Here is a 16,987-nt window from a genome sequence, read left to right on the forward strand (position 1 = left end):
TGTCATCTCCATTTTTAATGTCTAATATTCAAAAGAACACTCACATTTTCACACCTTCCCTGATTTAGTCCTATTTTTTTCATTTTCAATTCTCTTTATATACAGAAGATCAGTTTAGTATATATTAAGTAAAGATTTCAACAGTTTGCCCCCACATAGCAACACAAAGTGAAAAAATACTATTGGAGTACTAGTTATAGTATTAAATAACAGTGTACAGCACATTAAAGACAGAGATCTTACATGATATTTTTTTAAAAATTGATTATTTTTCTATGCAATTTCCAATTTAACACCAGGTTGTTTTTTTTTCCATTTTCAATTATCTTTATATACAGACAATCGATTCAGTATATACTAAGTAAAGATTTCATCAGCTTGCACCCACACAGAAACACAAAGTGTAAAAATACTATTTTAGTACTAGTTATAGCATCACTTCACATTGGACCATAAATTAAGGACAGATCCCACATAAGAAGTAAGTACACAGTGACTCCTGTTGCTGACTTAACAATTTGACACTCTTGTTTATGGCGTCCGTAATCTCCCTAGGCTCTAGTCATGAGTTTCCAAGGCTATGGAAGCCTTTAGGGTTCGCCGACTTTGATCTTATTCTGACAGGGTCATAGTCAAAGTGGAAGTCTCTCCTCCCTTCAGAGAAAGGTACCTCCTTCTTTGATGGCCCCGTTCTTTCCACTAGGAACTCACTCACAGAGATCTTTCATTTAGGTCTTCTTCTTCTTCTTCTTCTTTTTTTGTTTTGCCACAGTGTCTTGGCTTTTTATGCCTAAAATACTCTCATGGGCTCTTCAGCCAGATCCGAATGCCTTAAGGGCTGATTCTGAGGCCAGAGTGCTATTTAAGACATCTGCCATTCTATGAGTCTGCTGTGTATCCCGCTTCCCATGTTGGATCGTTTTTTCCCTTTTTGATTCTATCAGTTAGTATTAGCAGACACTAGAGTTGTTTGTGTGATCCCTTTGACTCTTAGACCTATCAGTGTGATCAATTGTGAACTGAAACTGATCACTTGGACTAGTGAGATGGCATTGGTACATGCCACCTTGATGGGATTGTATTGGAATCCCCTGGTACGTTTCTAACTCCACCATTTGGTTCAAGTCCGATTAAGCATGTCCCCAATTGTACATCTCCTCCCTCTCTTTTTCCCACTCTTAAATTTAACAGGGATCACTTTTCAGTTAAAATTTAAACACCTAAGAATAATTGTGTGTTAATTACTTAGTCCCATTTTTCTAACTTCATTCAATACCAGAAAAAAAGATGCCCTTTCAAACAATTTGAAAGGAAATTGGTGCTCTAATTCATGATTTTCAACTGATTCAGAATTACACTTTCTGTCATACTAAAGGAAATTTATTTGTTACTTGTTGCTTGATATTCCATGAAAGCCATGATAGCCCTGGCAACTCATGACTAGAGCCTAGGGAGATTACTGACGCCATGAACAGGAGTGTCAAATTGTTAACTCAGCAACAGGAGTCACTGTGTACTTACATCCCATGCGGGATCTGTCCTTAATGTGTTGTCTAATGTGCAGTGATGCTATAACTAGTACTGAAACAGTATTTTTACACTTTGTGTTTCTGCGTGGGTAAAAACTGATGAGATCTTTACTAATTATATACTGAATCGATCTTCTGTATATAAAGATAATTGGAAATAAAAAAAAAACCAAGTGTTAAATTGGAAATGGGATAGATAATTAATTAATTTTTAAAAAAATATTATGTAGGATCTCTGCCTTTAATGTGCTGTACACTCTTAATTAATGCTATAACTAGTACTCCAACAGTATTTTTTTTTCACTTTGTGTTGCTATATGGGGGCAAACTGTTGAAATCGTTACCTAATTTATACTAAACTGATCTTTTGTATATAAAGAGAATTGAAAATGAATCATGATGTGATTGGAAGGGGAGAGGGAGCGGGAAAGGGGAGGGTTGTGGGTGGGAGGGAAGTTTTGGGAGGGGGAAGCCATTGTAACCCATAAGCTGTACTTTGGAAATTTATATTCATTAAATAAAAGTTTAATAAAAAAAAGAAAGTTTAGAGTTACACAGAAAGAGGAGAGGCAGAGAGAGAGAGAGAGAGAGAGAGAGGAGAGAGGTCTTTCATCACTCCCCAATTGGCCTCAATGCCTGGAGCTATGCCAATCTGAAGCCAGGAACCAGGAGAAAAGTTAGGATTTTAACCCAGGGCTGTTAGACTCCAAAGCCTCTGGGACCTGGCTGCAGGGCACAGGGATAGAGAAAAAGAACAACCAGGGCCAGTGCTGTGGCATAGTAGGCTAAGCCTCCATCTGCGGTGCTGGCATCCCATATGGGTGCTGGTTCTAGTCCCAGCTGCTCCTCTTCCAATCCAGCTCTCTGCTATGGCCTGGGAAAGCAGTAGAAGATGGTCCAAGATGCCTCTGCACCCATGTGAGAGACCCGGAAAAAGCTCCTGACTGCTCACTCCTGGCTTTGGACTGGCCCAGCTCCAAGCTTTGCAGCCATTTGGGGAGTAAGCCAGAGGATGGAAGAGCTCTCTCTCTCTCTTTCTCTCCCTCGCTCTGTGACTTTGTCAAATAAATAATCTTTAAAAAAAGAAGAAGAAAAATAAAGAAAGGAACAACCAGGGTTGCCACCAAAGTGGTGACAGCAGCAATGATCACACTGATGGGAAAAGACGGTGGCTGCTACTGTTCACTGAGCACCAGCTAGGCACAGGTACAGTACTAGGCAGTAGGGTCACAGAAATGCCCCCACGCTGGTCACATTTTATAACTGGGGGAGGGGGATGTTGATATGAATGCAAGTATTGGATATAAAGAGGGAGAAATCACAATAGAGACTTTTGGGCTTCCCGGAGTCTGGATGGGGATTCCAGACAGCTGCAGGTTCCTATTTTGGCTTACTTACAGCATTTACAACATGGTACACAATGTGAGGCTTAGATAATGTTTTTATGTAATACAGTCTCAAATTGAGTAATTCTTATTAGTCTCAATAATAAAAAATAAGCCCACCATATTTTTAATATAATAGCTTTTTCAATGTCATCAACATTACTTTTTTATTTACATATTACTTGATAATCTGAAGAACACACTTGAAGATAATTGGAAGAACACATATGAGGGTATACTACCTGTATTATTTTTACTAAAGTTCCCATAATAAAGCAACTTAAAGCAGACATTGCTTTTCTCACAGTTCTGGAGGCCAGAAGTCTGAGATCAAGATGCTGGTAGCATTTGGTTTCTTCTAAGCACTCTCTCCTCGATTTGGCTATTTTTTTTTTAACCGGCAGAGTGGACAGTGAGAGAGAGAGACAGAGAGAAAGGTCTTCCTTTACCATTGGTTCACTCTCCAATGGCCACTGCAGCCAGCGCACTGTGCTGATCCGAAGCCAGGAGCCAGGTGCTTCTCCTGGTCTCCCATGTGGGTGCAGGTCCCAAGCACTTGGGCCATCCTCCACTGCATTCCCGGGCCACAGCAGAGAGCTGGACTGGAAGAGGAGCAACCGGGACAGAATCCGGTGTGCTGGCACCGCAGGTGGATGATTAGCATACTGAGGCGCAGCTCTGGCCTTCAATTTGGCTATTGTTATTCCTAAACAAAAACTCCCAAGAGTGAGAGTCTGCTTTGCCCAGCTTGTCCTGGATTGCTCAGTTTGTATCCTACCCTAGAGCCTGGCCAGCTGTTGATGACCTGTCGTCACCCCTAGGGTCAGGTGCACACCGCTGGCTGTAACCGGGAAGGGAAAATGGGAACCCACGGCCAGGGGGCACAAAACCTGCTTCTACCTCCACCTTACTGACAGGCAAACTTCAGCTCAGAAGACCAATGCCACTACATCAATGAAGTTCTCACAGATTCCTATGAAACCTGCCAGAGAGAAATGAAGCACTTTTAAAAAGATGGTGAAAAGAGGCAGCAGATGACTAGGGAAAGGGGATACAGAAAAGAGATGCAGTGGTTCAGAGGAGGAGATAGGTGGCCAGGGCAGTGTGAGAAAGAGGAACTTGTGCTGGGGAGGGAGCTGACTGGGGCAGGGTCCCTTTACTCATAGGGCTCCTACACTGAGAAGAAAGACAACCATCTGAATCCAGGTTCTGTTGCACATGACGATAGCTCAGTACCAACAAGTACTCAGGCTCCTGGTTGAGTGGAAAGGGATGCAGGTGTGGAAGGAGTAAAGTAGCTGGGAAAGAAAGGCGTTGTTTTAGCTGCCAGGAGGAAGCAAAGGCACTCTAAACAGAGGACGGCACATGGGCAGAGAAGCATCAAACTGTGTGAGTCTTCTAGAACATGGAGTGCAAGGAGTAGAAGACAGTTCATGAAGCTGTACATGTGACAGAGAACCATACCTGGTCATTAACTTGGCCAAACAAGATGAACTACTGACAGTTTTAAGCAGAGAGAAGATGTGACCAAGCTTCAGTCTTACAAGAGTGCTGATATCCTAGAAATGGAGAGAGCGAGAGATCAACTGGGAGGTCCAGACTCAGCAGCAACCTTGGGCATTGCGTATCTAACAGGTTGGGCAATGCAGCAGGGCTTGGATTCCCCTTTCAGCTTGTTGGCAGAGAAATAGCTCAAGACACATGAGCACAATGGGAAAACAGGCTCCCCCTTTCTAGTGAGTCAGTTTCTACCATCAGACAGTTTCCATTGATGATGGCATATGTGCCCTCTGCCTCGCCACCTCTTTAAACATGTAGTACATTCCAGGGCAGGTCTCCTCTATAGAACTCTATCCATGGCAGACACAGGCAAGCTAAGTCCAGCCTAACGCACCTTTGAAAACCTGAGAGACTGAGTCTGCTCTTGTATCGCTCTGGTTGTACATCTTCCCCCAAAACTCTAATTCCTCCCTGCTCAATGTGATGCTAGCATCCCCTTTATGGGACAGGGAGTCAAGGAATTTTATACCTAGGAAAAGCTATGAGTTTGTATGCACGGCAAGTATTGTGGTAGTGAGGAGACTTAGAGCCTAGGGCCAAAGTCCCCAACCATGATCTAGGCATCATGAATTAATACGCCATCTCAGAGGCTTGTCTCAAGTCTGTCTGCCTTAACCCTGTGTCAGACAGTTATGGTTTATCTGATGCTCTGTAAGAACAATATAAATTTACCACTCAGATTTTCTCCAAGTTAAGAATTCAGGGGTAGCTTTGGCAGCTCTGGCTCTGGGTCACTCAAAAGTTTCTCAAGCTATTAGCCAGAGCTGCAGGCATCAGAGAGCTTAACTGAGGCTGGTGGATCTACCTCCCAAGTGGCTCACCCACTCATCTTCAGGGGAAGTTGGTGCCGGCCAAGGAGGGATGCCTCAGTGTCTCCCATTAGGGGGCCTGTCCACATGCTATTTGGTGACGTGTCCTCACACCATGATGACTGGCTCCTTTTGGAGGGAGTGTTCTGAGGACAAAGAGATGGATGATACTTTTTATGAACTAGCCTCAGAAGTACAGGGCATTATCTCCACCAATAGTATGGTCAAGAAGTCAATGATTCGATCTCTTGAAGAGAGAAGGGTTAAAGAATTTGTAAATATATAGTAAAACCTCTTGCACATAGGGTAAAAAAAAAAAACAATTTTCCCCACTATTACTCTCACTCTTCAGTACTTCACTTCAGACCCCTGCGGGGGGTGGCAGTTCCCACACTAAGCAGTTCTGCAATTCTCTGTGAATGCCAAGTAGGCATTCTATAATTCCATTCTATTATGACGCAGCTAGTGTCAGGTCACACAAGCACAGGCTGACCTTACTTCAGGTGCCAATCAAAAATCCAGTCTGCCACCTGTGCTTCTGAATGGGTAGCTGTAAATCTGGATTCCTGTGACATCCCTCTTTGGGTACAATCACATGCTAGAATCCAGAAAAATAATCACTTAGTCTTGCCAACTGATCAGAAAGGATGATGTAAAGGATGTAAAGGAGCAGCCAGATGAAGACACACATCCACATGGTCTGGAAGGCTCCCATGGAGTCAGGGTGATCCACCCTCCCAACACATGGACGTATGCCTCCACCTGGAGGATCCCCTATGCCAGCTGTCCTGAGTCAATCTCCAAAAAACAGGCACCTACTTTAACAAGGCTCTGTGTGCTCTCTACACTCCTGAGGTGTTATAGGGAAGGCCAGGAGAAAGCAGAGGCCCTCTGGCTACTTCAAGGCTAGAGGTCAGCAGGGAGATGAGGGTGGGAAAGACAGAGCAGGGTGAGGAGGACTGGTGTCTGGCAAAGTCTGGAAGGCAAAATGTTAACATTGCTTTACAGCTTCCCACCCTGAAAGCCAGGGCCTCCCACCTCCAGGGCAACAGGCTCCACTGGCTGTGGCTCCCGACATCCTGGTGGGATTGGGATGCTGCAGAGACTTGGAGAATGAAGGAGAGAGCAGCACCCCATTCAAGAAGAGGAAGATGCCCAAGGATGGAACAGAAGCAGAAACAGGGCTTCAAGTTGAAGCTTTAAGTGTTGGAGGGTACTGCTGGAAAGAGGGTTTGCCCCACGCTGTAGATGTGTGGGCTTGCAGGCTGGTAGGAAATGAAGAGTACGAAATCTGCATGTGGATGAGAGAAACCCCCCCCAAGGAAGGAAGAGCAATAAAAGGTACCTGGGTCCCTGACACATGAGCCAAAAATTGCTCTTTTATTTTAACCTACCCTTGTGTGGGTCTCTGTTGTAGCACCTGAACCTATAACCTCATCAATGTTAGCTATGGTCACAATAACGCTATGTCATACACCATCCAAAAACACAGAGTGGGTTACAATCACCATTCTTTCAGCTCTGTAGGTCGTGGTGATACAGGTAGTAAAAGCCAGCTAGGTTAGGTTGAACTTGGATGGAAAGTAAAGGCAGGCAGCTACAAGATGGGGAGAAGGGTTTCTAATGAACATTGAGCCTGCATGCTGTTAAAGCAGACTTTGCATAAAGGCCGACTGAAATTAAGTGCAGAGAGCAAGCCTTATACAAGCAAAGGGTTGCATTTAAGAGACATGCAATTGAGAATCAAAAAAGCCTGGAACCTAAAAAATATTAAGGAGATAAGAGTTTTGAGACTCTAAATGAACAAAACAAAGACACCTGGGATTGTAAATGAGCAGAGCTAAGCGGTAAAGCCAGGGATGGCAACCTAACAAGTCCAAGGCTATAAATAACAGGGACAGTGTTCAAGATGGGCCCAAAAATCATAAAGTACTAACCCAAAGGAATTTTGGGGAGGGAGAACACCTGGGCAGATTCTAGCCAAATGGGCAGAGTGAACTAAGCAAGATGGGATCTCAACAAGATGACCATTAGTTTCTTGATTCACCCTGTCCCCTGTCCCCTGTTTTCATACTTCAGCTGCACGAGACAGTCAACCCAGGTGACTAAGGACAACTAGGACACGTGTGCCTGATCATTTCCACAGTTTTGCTCGAGTGCTGTGCTGGCAGGGTTGGCTCTGCTTCTCACATGGGTCTGCCAATCAGCCAGGGCGGCTCTGGTCCACGGGTATTCACTCTGGGGCCCAGGCTGACCGGGGCAGCTGCTCCCCGAGAGCAGCTCTTCTCACAGTGAAGGCAGAAGCACATGAGGGCCACAGAAACTCACGCGGCCCCTCCAGCCTAGGCTCAGAACCACTATGTCTTCATTGCTCCTTCATTACATGGGCCAAAGCAAGCCACAGTCTTCCCACAATGAGACTATGGCAAGTGTGCGGATCAGGGAGGGGCGAGGAATTGGGGCCAATAAGTGCGTCTATTCCACTGTGATGGACCCTGGTTTGAAGGTTATATGATCTGGGCCCACTCTTCTAGGGGTTGCCTGGAAATGAGTGTAGTAAAAGGCACTGTCCATCCCTCACCCCCAGTTTTCTATTAGGTCAGGAATCCTGAAAACTCAGCCTCCCTTCTCCACAAAGCCCCCGTGCCCTTCCCTCAATGCCTAACACCCAGTCTGCCCCTACGGATGATGCAGCAAGATTGCTGAGTGCGTTTTAGATGGCCCCTTCATTCCCCTCCACTGCACCCCACGATGTGATTCATTAGGAAATATAGCCTAAGATCCTAAAGCTCAGCAGATAGTGCACTAAGTGTTCACCCAAAATGCTCTTAATAGATTGTGCCATTGAAGCTGAGTCTGTAGCCAGATGTGACACCAAATAGTACATCTACTGCCTCGTGGGGACCTCCAGAAAGAGGAGCAAGGGGCCAGCACTGTGTTGTAGCAGGCTAAGCCACCTGCAGTGCCAGCATCCCATGTGGACACAGGTTCAAGTCCCAGCTGCTCCACTTCTGATCCCATTCCCTCCTAATGCACCTGGGAAGGCAGCAGAAAATGGTGCAGTTCCTTGTGCCCCTGCATCCACGTGGGAGACCCGGAAGCAGCTCCTGGTTTCAGCCTGGTACAACCCCAGCTGTTGTTTGTTGTTGCAGCCATATGGGGAGTAAACTAGCATATAGAAAATCTCTCTCTCTCACTCTAGCTCTCGCTCTCGCTCTCTAACTCTGTCTTTCAAATAAATACTTAAATCAGGAAGAAGTAGATGCAGCTTCTGCAGGAGCAACAACAAGAGATCGGAACAGATTAGTGAAATTTCTTTCTCTAGAGGCCATTTGGACCTGGGAAATTTTATTTTTTTTAAAAGATTTTTATTTACTTATTTGAGCGGAAGAGTTACAGACAGTGAGAGGGAGAAGAGACAGAAAGTTCTTTCTTCCACTGGCTCATTCCCAAATAACAGCAAAGGCTACAGATGTGCCAATCCAAAGCCAGGAGCCAGCAGCTTCTTCCAGGTCTCCCACACAGGTGCAGGGACCCAAGGATGTGGGACATCTTCTACTGCTTTCCCAGGCCACAGCAGAGAACCAGATTGGAAGAAGAGCAGCTGGGACTCGAACTGGCGCCCATATGGGATGCTGATGCCGCAATGGATTAACCTACTGCACCACAGTGCCGGCCCCTGGGACCTGGGGAATTTTAAAGTTTCTCACAAGCAGAAATATCCTAAGAGCAGACTGTCTTAAGGCCCAAAATTAGCCAGAGATCCACAAGGCTTCAGGACAACTGAGAGGTAGTGAGAGTCACCACCAGTGCGCAGTCACCCCACTGCTGCACAGTGCCCCTTGGCCACATCAGGACAGGAGCAAGATCAGCCGCAGGTGCTCCTCCTTAACTGCCGTCTTTCTCAGAAGACCTTGCTCTTTAAAGGAGAACCATTAAAAAAGACCAACCACCACTGAATTCAGGGCACAGGCCACATTCACTGAATGTATTTTAGGGCAGTGGCTCATGATAAATTGTTTCCCAAGTTCCTCAAAGGTACTGTGAGTGTCAAGCTCTCTTGGGCCCAGGCTGATAACTATGGAAGTGTGGGGAATTTCAGTTATTGTGAGGTACTTGGTTAAGATACATGTGGGCTCTTAGGACTTATTATAAAAGTGAAGGCCTATGGCTCTCCAGACTGAGAAAGGATCACCTTTGTGAATAATAAGAGGATACAGCAGTTATAAAAAATTAAATAGACCTTGGCAATCTCTCTCCTAGATATATAGGTGTGTTAAGTGAACAAAGCCCTATGGTAGTGTGGGGGTAAAGCATGCTACTATCTTAGTTTTCTGTTGCTACAGCAAAATACCTAAGACTGGGTGATTTATAAAGAAGCTCATTTGGCTCATGGTTCTGGTACCTGGGAAGTCCAAGACCATGGTGCAGATGTCTGCTCAGCATCCGCTGGGGGCCCTCTTACTGCATTATAACATGACACAGAGCATCACATGCTGGGACACAGCACGTATGCTGGGACAGAGCATGTATGCTGGCGCAAGTCCCTCTTTCTAAAGTGCTGCTAATGCCAATGGGGCTCCCTCTGTCCTGACCTCATCCAATCCTAAGTACCTCCCAAAGCCTCTACACTCAAACACCATCAACACAGAAGTTTTGGAATTCAGATGTTGGGTTTTTTAATAGTATCCTGTAGATTCCTGACAGTATTTTTTAGATATCTGATTTCTTCTTCTTTTCTTTGGTTTGCCTGTTTCCTTTCCTGTTCTGTCTTCTAATTCCGATATTCTCTCTTCTGCTTCACCCATTCTGTTTTTAAGGCTTTCTAATGTGTTTGTCATTTGATCTATTGAGTTCTTCATTTCATTATGGTTTCTTGTCACTATCACAGTTTCACATTCTGCTAGTTGTTTCATTTCATTTGGATTCCTCCTTAATATTTCATTTTCACGAGAGAGATTTTCTATCTTGTCCATTAAGGATTTCTGTAGTTCAAGAATTTGTTTTTGAGAACATCTTAATGTTCTTATCAATGTTTTGAGATCCGCTTCTTGCATTTCCAATATCTCTTCATCTTCATAATCTTGGATTGGGGTGTCTTGTTCATTTGGGGGCATCATAGTGTCTTCCGTGCTCTTGTTACCTCGGTTGCTACGTTTGTTGTTTGGCATGTTGGAGATAATTTATGGTTTTTTTTTTTTTTTCTGTGTTGATTTTTTCTCGTTATACTATGCCTCTAAGTGGGCTGTCTGCTTTGATGGATCCTTAGAGGCTGTGATGGTTGTGGCCAGAGAGCTCTGCTTGATTCCTCAGGTTTAAGGCTGTGCAAAAAGTGACTCACCTTGCTCCTTGCTGGATATCTCTCTCTCTCTCTCTCTCTCTCTCTCTCGCTCTCGCTCTCTCTTTTTTTTTTTTTGACTCAGTTGGGAAGTAATTCCGAATGGCTGAGTGGAATTGAGGGTAGTTGAAATCTGGCCTCTGTGAGTATTCGTTTGAACTACCCCTGGGACCACACACAGAGTTTATGCAGCCCTCAATGTGTTCTCAAGTTTCACCTTAGACCCAAAGTTGCTGTGTTTGTGTACTCATTGCCGCTTTACATATGTAAAATGGTGCCTGCTCTTTGTTTTGCTCAAGTGAAGGGAGGGGCCTCTGCCTTTCCCCACTAATGTCTAGCGTTTCTGAGGCTTTTGTCTTACCTCCCATTGGTTCCCGTGCTGGGGAGATTCTGCGGCTCTGGTCCCGCGGTTGGATTTCCACGCGGTGGGCTCCCTGTAGGTCCTCTGTGTTGCATCCACTAGATACGGAAGCGTTTCCTCTGCAGTTTTTTTCTTGAATCTTTTCCTGAGGCTACAGTAATTCCACTTTTATGAAACTTTATTTTCCAGACTATCGGCGCACGTCCTCACTATCCACCATCTTGGCTCCGCCCCTTGATGATATTGATTCTTCCAATCCATGAACATGGAATATTTTTCTACTTTTTGGTATCCTCCTCTATTTCTCTTTTAAGATTTTTTAAATTCTCATCGTAGAGATCTTTGACATCCTTGGTTAAGTTTATTCCAAGGTATTTGTTTTTGTAGCTGTTGTGAATGGGATTGATCATACAAGTTCTTTCTCAGCCATGGCATTACCTGTGTATACAAAGGCTATTGATTTTTGAGCATTGATTTTGAATTCTGCTACTTTGCTCAACTCTCCTATAAGTTCCAATCGTCTCTTAGTAGAGTTCTTTGGATCCCCTAAATAAAGAATCATATCATCTGCAAAGAGGGATAGTTTTACTTCTTCCTTCCCAGTTTGTATCCCTTTCATTTCTTTTTCTTGCCTAATGGCTCTGGCTAAAACTTCCAGTACTATATTGAATAGCAATGGTGAGAGTGGGCATCCCTGTCTGGTACCAGATCTCAGTGGAAATGTTTCCAACTTTACCCCATTCAATAGGATGCTGGCCATGGGTTTTTCATAGATTGCTTTGATTGTATTGAGGAATGTTCCTTCTGTACCCAATTTGCTTAGAGTTTTCATCATTTAAGGGTGTTGTATTTTATCAAATGCAGTTATGCAAATGATTATCTATGACTTATGGAACATTTGACATGAGCGAATTCTGTGCTCAGTGTTTCATTTTCTTATTTCAGTTACTGTGCACAATAACCTTCTTAGACACGTATTGATTATTGTCTGTTTTTCACTGTACAGAACTGACACTGAGAGAGAACAAGTTGCTCAGAATCACTTGTATGTTCCTTGTAGCATTTGGCCCTAAATTGTCTGGGAGCTCTATTCTGAGGCCTCTCCTATACAATGTATGTTGCGTAATACTGATTATGGCATGTGTGTTCTATGGTCATTTCTAGTGACATCTTTCATTGAAATGGAGACAATTTTCCTTGTTCTTTTCATTAGGAAACAGAAAGCCTCTTCATAAGTAGCATGTTTGCAAAAGTTTCTCCATTTGCATCAAGCCAGATCTCTTAAACAGAATCATTGAAAAGAGAACTTTTTGGGCTAATTAATCTCAAAGGTATCTATTCCTATGTTATACTTGTCATGCTCATTATGAATGACTTTTTTGTCCTCTAATTTTTGATCCCCATGTGTGAGCTGTGTCTATGGACAAACTGGATTAGTAAGACTGGAGATTAGTTTAGAAATTGCAAGAAAGTTTGTTGGAGTGTTTATGCCTTGGATTCTCTCTGGGATAGTTGTCTGAGGAGAAACCAGTCCTAAGTGTATCACATACATGTAACATTCAACCTCCTTTTCACACACAAGTACATGGAAAATCATTCAGATCTACTTGTTCAATATTTCAAAAATGAAGCCAATTCTTGCTAAATCATTATATGAAGAAGAAAATTAAAGTTTTCTGTAACATTACCTCTTTGTGGAAATTAGTGATAATACTACTTAGCAATCATCAAAATGTCCATACAACTGAAAACTATTTACAAATTCCATGCAATCCCAATCAAAATGCCAATGACATTCTTCTCAGATCTAGAGAAAATTATGCTAAAATTCATATGGAAAACACAAGAAGAGACTCCCAAATAGCTAAAGCAATCTTAAACAGCAAAAACAAACCCAGGGGGCCAGCACTGTGCCACAGTGGGAAGACCTACAGGAAACTCCTGGCTCCTGGCTTCGGATTGGCGCAGCTCTCAACATTGTGACCAATTGGGGAATGAACCAGAGGATGGAAGACATATCTCTCTCTCTCCCTCTCTCTCTCTCTCTCTCTTTCTGCCTCTCCTTCTCTCTCTGTGTAACTCTGACTTTCAAATAAATAAATAAATCTTTTAAAAAAAGAGAGCCATTCAAACAGGGGTGAGGTGGAATCTCATTGTGGTTTGATTTGCATTTTCTTGAGCCACCCCACTTTTTAAAAAGATTCATATATTTATTTGAAAGTGTTACAGAGAAAGGGAGAGACAGAGAAAGAGAGATCTTCCATCTGCTGGTTCACTCCCCAGTTGACCATACTAGCCAAGATTGGGCCAGGCCAAAGCCAGGAGCCAGGAGCTTCATCTGATCTCCCATGTGGGTGGCAGGGGCTCAAACACTCGGTCCATCTTCTGCTGCTTTTCCTAGACCATTAGCAAGAAGCTGGATCAGAATTGGCACAGCAGGAAATGAACCTGAAACTGTGTCCATGTGGGATGCTGGTGTTACAGATGGTGGCTTTACCCACTACACCACAATGCCACCCCTCACCCCCTGCCAAATTCCCTCCTTAAAAAATTAAGTAAACAATCATTAGTGATAACATCCTACCAGAAATACTAGATCTCTATAAATATTATATAACTTCTGGAATATTTACATCAATAACTCATTTATCCATATGTAAATTAAAACAGAGCTTTTAAGAAGTTTGTACTATGTAGACACAACATACTACATGCATACACATAAACACCTATATAATATATATTATGAGACAGAAATCTGCTGCAGTATTATAGCAGCTTGGTTTTTTTTAAAATCTTTATCTTCTTTTTGAAAAATTACCATCCATCAGTTAGAATTACTTCTTGCTCTTGGTGACCTTAATTACTAAATTTTTTAGTGAAAGTCTAGTAAACAATTTTAAATTTTTCTGTATCATCATCTCAATTGGAACATGCAGGGAAAAAAAGTTACTTGAGCATTTGTTTTGCAAAATTACTGTAGTACCAGCAACACTTTCACACTTATGAAAATTATGTCTTCATTTCAGATCCTAATAGGGTTCAGAGGGTTTTTAGATGGAATTAAAACTGTCACTCATATTTTAGGACAGAGAAAGAAATCCTAACACAAAGAGAGCTCTCTTCCAAAGCAAATGCTCCTTGTAGAGGCACTGACAGAATACTCTTAGAGTTTTAACACCCACCAAATGCTTCCAGAAAATTCAACCTAAGCTAGGTCCAAATGGCATGAAGTCCAGACAGTGGAGAAAGAGGGTTCCCAGGGTGCATCCAGTTTGATTTCCCCACAGAGTCGGTACACTTCTCAAAGTACTGTGTCCCTGCATCAACAAGTATTACAGGTATCCTATGCCAAGACAGGAAGAGAAGAGAGATTTTCTCCAAAAAAGGTTTTTCAGCATCTGCTTGGACCATCCCTGAAATCCTGCCATGGGGTCTGCTAACCTCCAGCAGCCTGTGCACTGAGTCTTCTCCTTCCCAGTGGAGGTGGATGAGGTCGCTTGACAGATGCACTTAATATGCTTTTCTATCCCTTGCAATTTAACTAGAGATCCTTTTAAAGGGAAAAACAGGAGCTGGGGAAGATGGTTAAACAGATTTCTGGGGGTCTGATGGAGTCTTCTCTGATATGAAATTTGACAGAGACCTGTGTTCCATCATAAATTTTCTTAACTGGAATCTGTTGTTTGTGCATCTCTTTGTGGGTTAGCTTTTGTTAATTAGAAGCTGAAAAGAAGAGGAAGATGTATTCCCCCCCTCCACCCCCACAATTGCAAATGAATGGATATTCTCAAGGTTAGATTGTAAATGGGGAAGGGGAAGTATCGTATAGTTAAACTGGGACTTGAACCCAGGCACTACAATATGGGATGTGGGCATCCCAAGCATCATTAATATATATACACACACATATATATACACATATATATACATATATATATTCACATATATATATGCATATAATTATGTATATATACATGCATATATATGTATATATAATTATATTACATATAATTATATTACATATAATATAATTAATTATATGTATATATAATATTTATACATATATACACACATATATATACATGCATATATATATATTCAATTTGAGAGACAGAGCAACACAGAGAAAGCAAGATACAGAGAAATGGATCTTCATCCACTGGTTCACTCCTCAAATGGCTGCAATGGCTGGTACTTGTTCAGAATGAAGTCTGGAGCCTGGAACCCCCTCTGTATCTCCCAAGTGGGTGGTAGAGGCCCAGTACTTGGGCTATCCTTTGCTCTTTTCCCAGTGGCATTAGCAGAGAGCTGGATTGGTAGCAGAGCAACTGAGACTCAAACTGGCTCCTGGGTTTATTGATGCAGGTGTCCCAGGCAGTGGTTCGAGTTGCTCTGCCACAACACCAACACCACTCTTCACCGCAGCCCAAGCAGCATCTTAACTGCTGTGCCAAATGCTCACCCCTATCTAGTATATTTTGATGAAATGCTAGACATCATCAAGATGGTTCAATGAGTTTTATTTTCTTCCTTTGATGAGTCTTATAATTTGTACTGATAGGCTTTCAATTTTTCTGTAGATTTACTTTATTATTTCAAAACTTATTTTTAAGCTTTGTTAGGGCATTAGTATGGACTTTATTTTAAGGTAATTTCTTCCTGTTGCAAAGGCAGGTGACTCTTCTAGCACAGAGTGTTCAATGAGGTCTCTCTACATTGGTTTTAGATTCCAAGTGTTTAATCATTTTTGGAAATCCACTTAGGCAACACAGGATGAACTATGTGTGGCACATGGTGCTGTCAAGTCTTCTTACTTGAGGACTATTCTTTATCTTGAAAACATGTCTGTAATAGGTTGGGTCTGTTTGCATTTATAAAAGGGTGAGATTTCTTCCTCTCTTTGCAGTCCTTTAGCAGATTGCTTGTGATGTGTATCACATTCATGTTTAATCCTCATTTGATAACAAAATTGTTTTCTTTCTCTACTAGCTTTGTGAAGATTTTCTGGGTTGTGCTTTTGTTTTAAATTATATTTCCCCAACAGTGGATAATAGAAGGTGTGTAAGTCAAGGTTCTCAGGGAAACCGAACCAATAGAAGATACAGACACATACACACACACACATGAAAGCACTTCAAAAGATACACAGAAAATGGAATTAAAATCTATTTATTTTGGAAGATATGGTGGCACAGCAGTTTAAGGCATTTGGAGATGCATCTGCATTAGCAGATGGAAAATCTCTCTCACTGTGTGTGTTTCTGTAATTCTGCCTTTCAAACAAATAAATAAATAACAAGATACAAGTCTTCAAAAAGTTCATGCAAAGTGAATATTGTGAAAATTCCACAGGAATATTTACATTTGTCATGGGAATTGGCTAGCATGAGTACAGGGGCTCAGAAATCCCAGGATCAAACTGGAGAACCAGGAAAGCTGGGGCTGTACTTCATCCATATCTGAAAGCCCAAGAGCCAGGAAAACAATACTGTAAGGCCCAGTCTGAGTGCAAAGATGCAAGCAACCTGAGAACTAACTCCCAAGTTCAGGAGAAGAGGGGGTGTCCCAGTTCAAACAGCAACAAATTCATCCTCCTCTGCTTCCTTGTTCCATTAGGGCCCTTAACAGATTCGATGGTACTCTCCTTCATTGGTGAGACTGAACTTCTTTATTCATTGATATTACAGCATTTTTCTTTTAAAATCGCAATGTATTCCAATTTCCCACCCCCTTATTTTAAAGTATAGTCATATTTTAACCTCGTATGTATTTGTAATTCATTATTCTTTTTCTAAAATGTGGGCTCCTCCATTGTATATGCTTTAGCCACCACAGATATGGGACCACTGCCAAGCAAGAATGACAAAACCATCGGCCACCAGGGAAATGACTCATGTTGGATTTTCTGAGTGGGAAATCATCATTTAGAAAAATCTTGGTTCTTCCTTGCTCTTCAAATATAAATGTCATCTTTTGCTTTAGAACTCAGGAGCCTCAGACTG

The sequence above is a fragment of the Lepus europaeus genome, chromosome 18 (genome assembly GCF_033115175.1).
Source record: "Lepus europaeus isolate LE1 chromosome 18, mLepTim1.pri, whole genome shotgun sequence".
Taxonomy (NCBI): domain Eukaryota; kingdom Metazoa; phylum Chordata; class Mammalia; order Lagomorpha; family Leporidae; genus Lepus; species Lepus europaeus.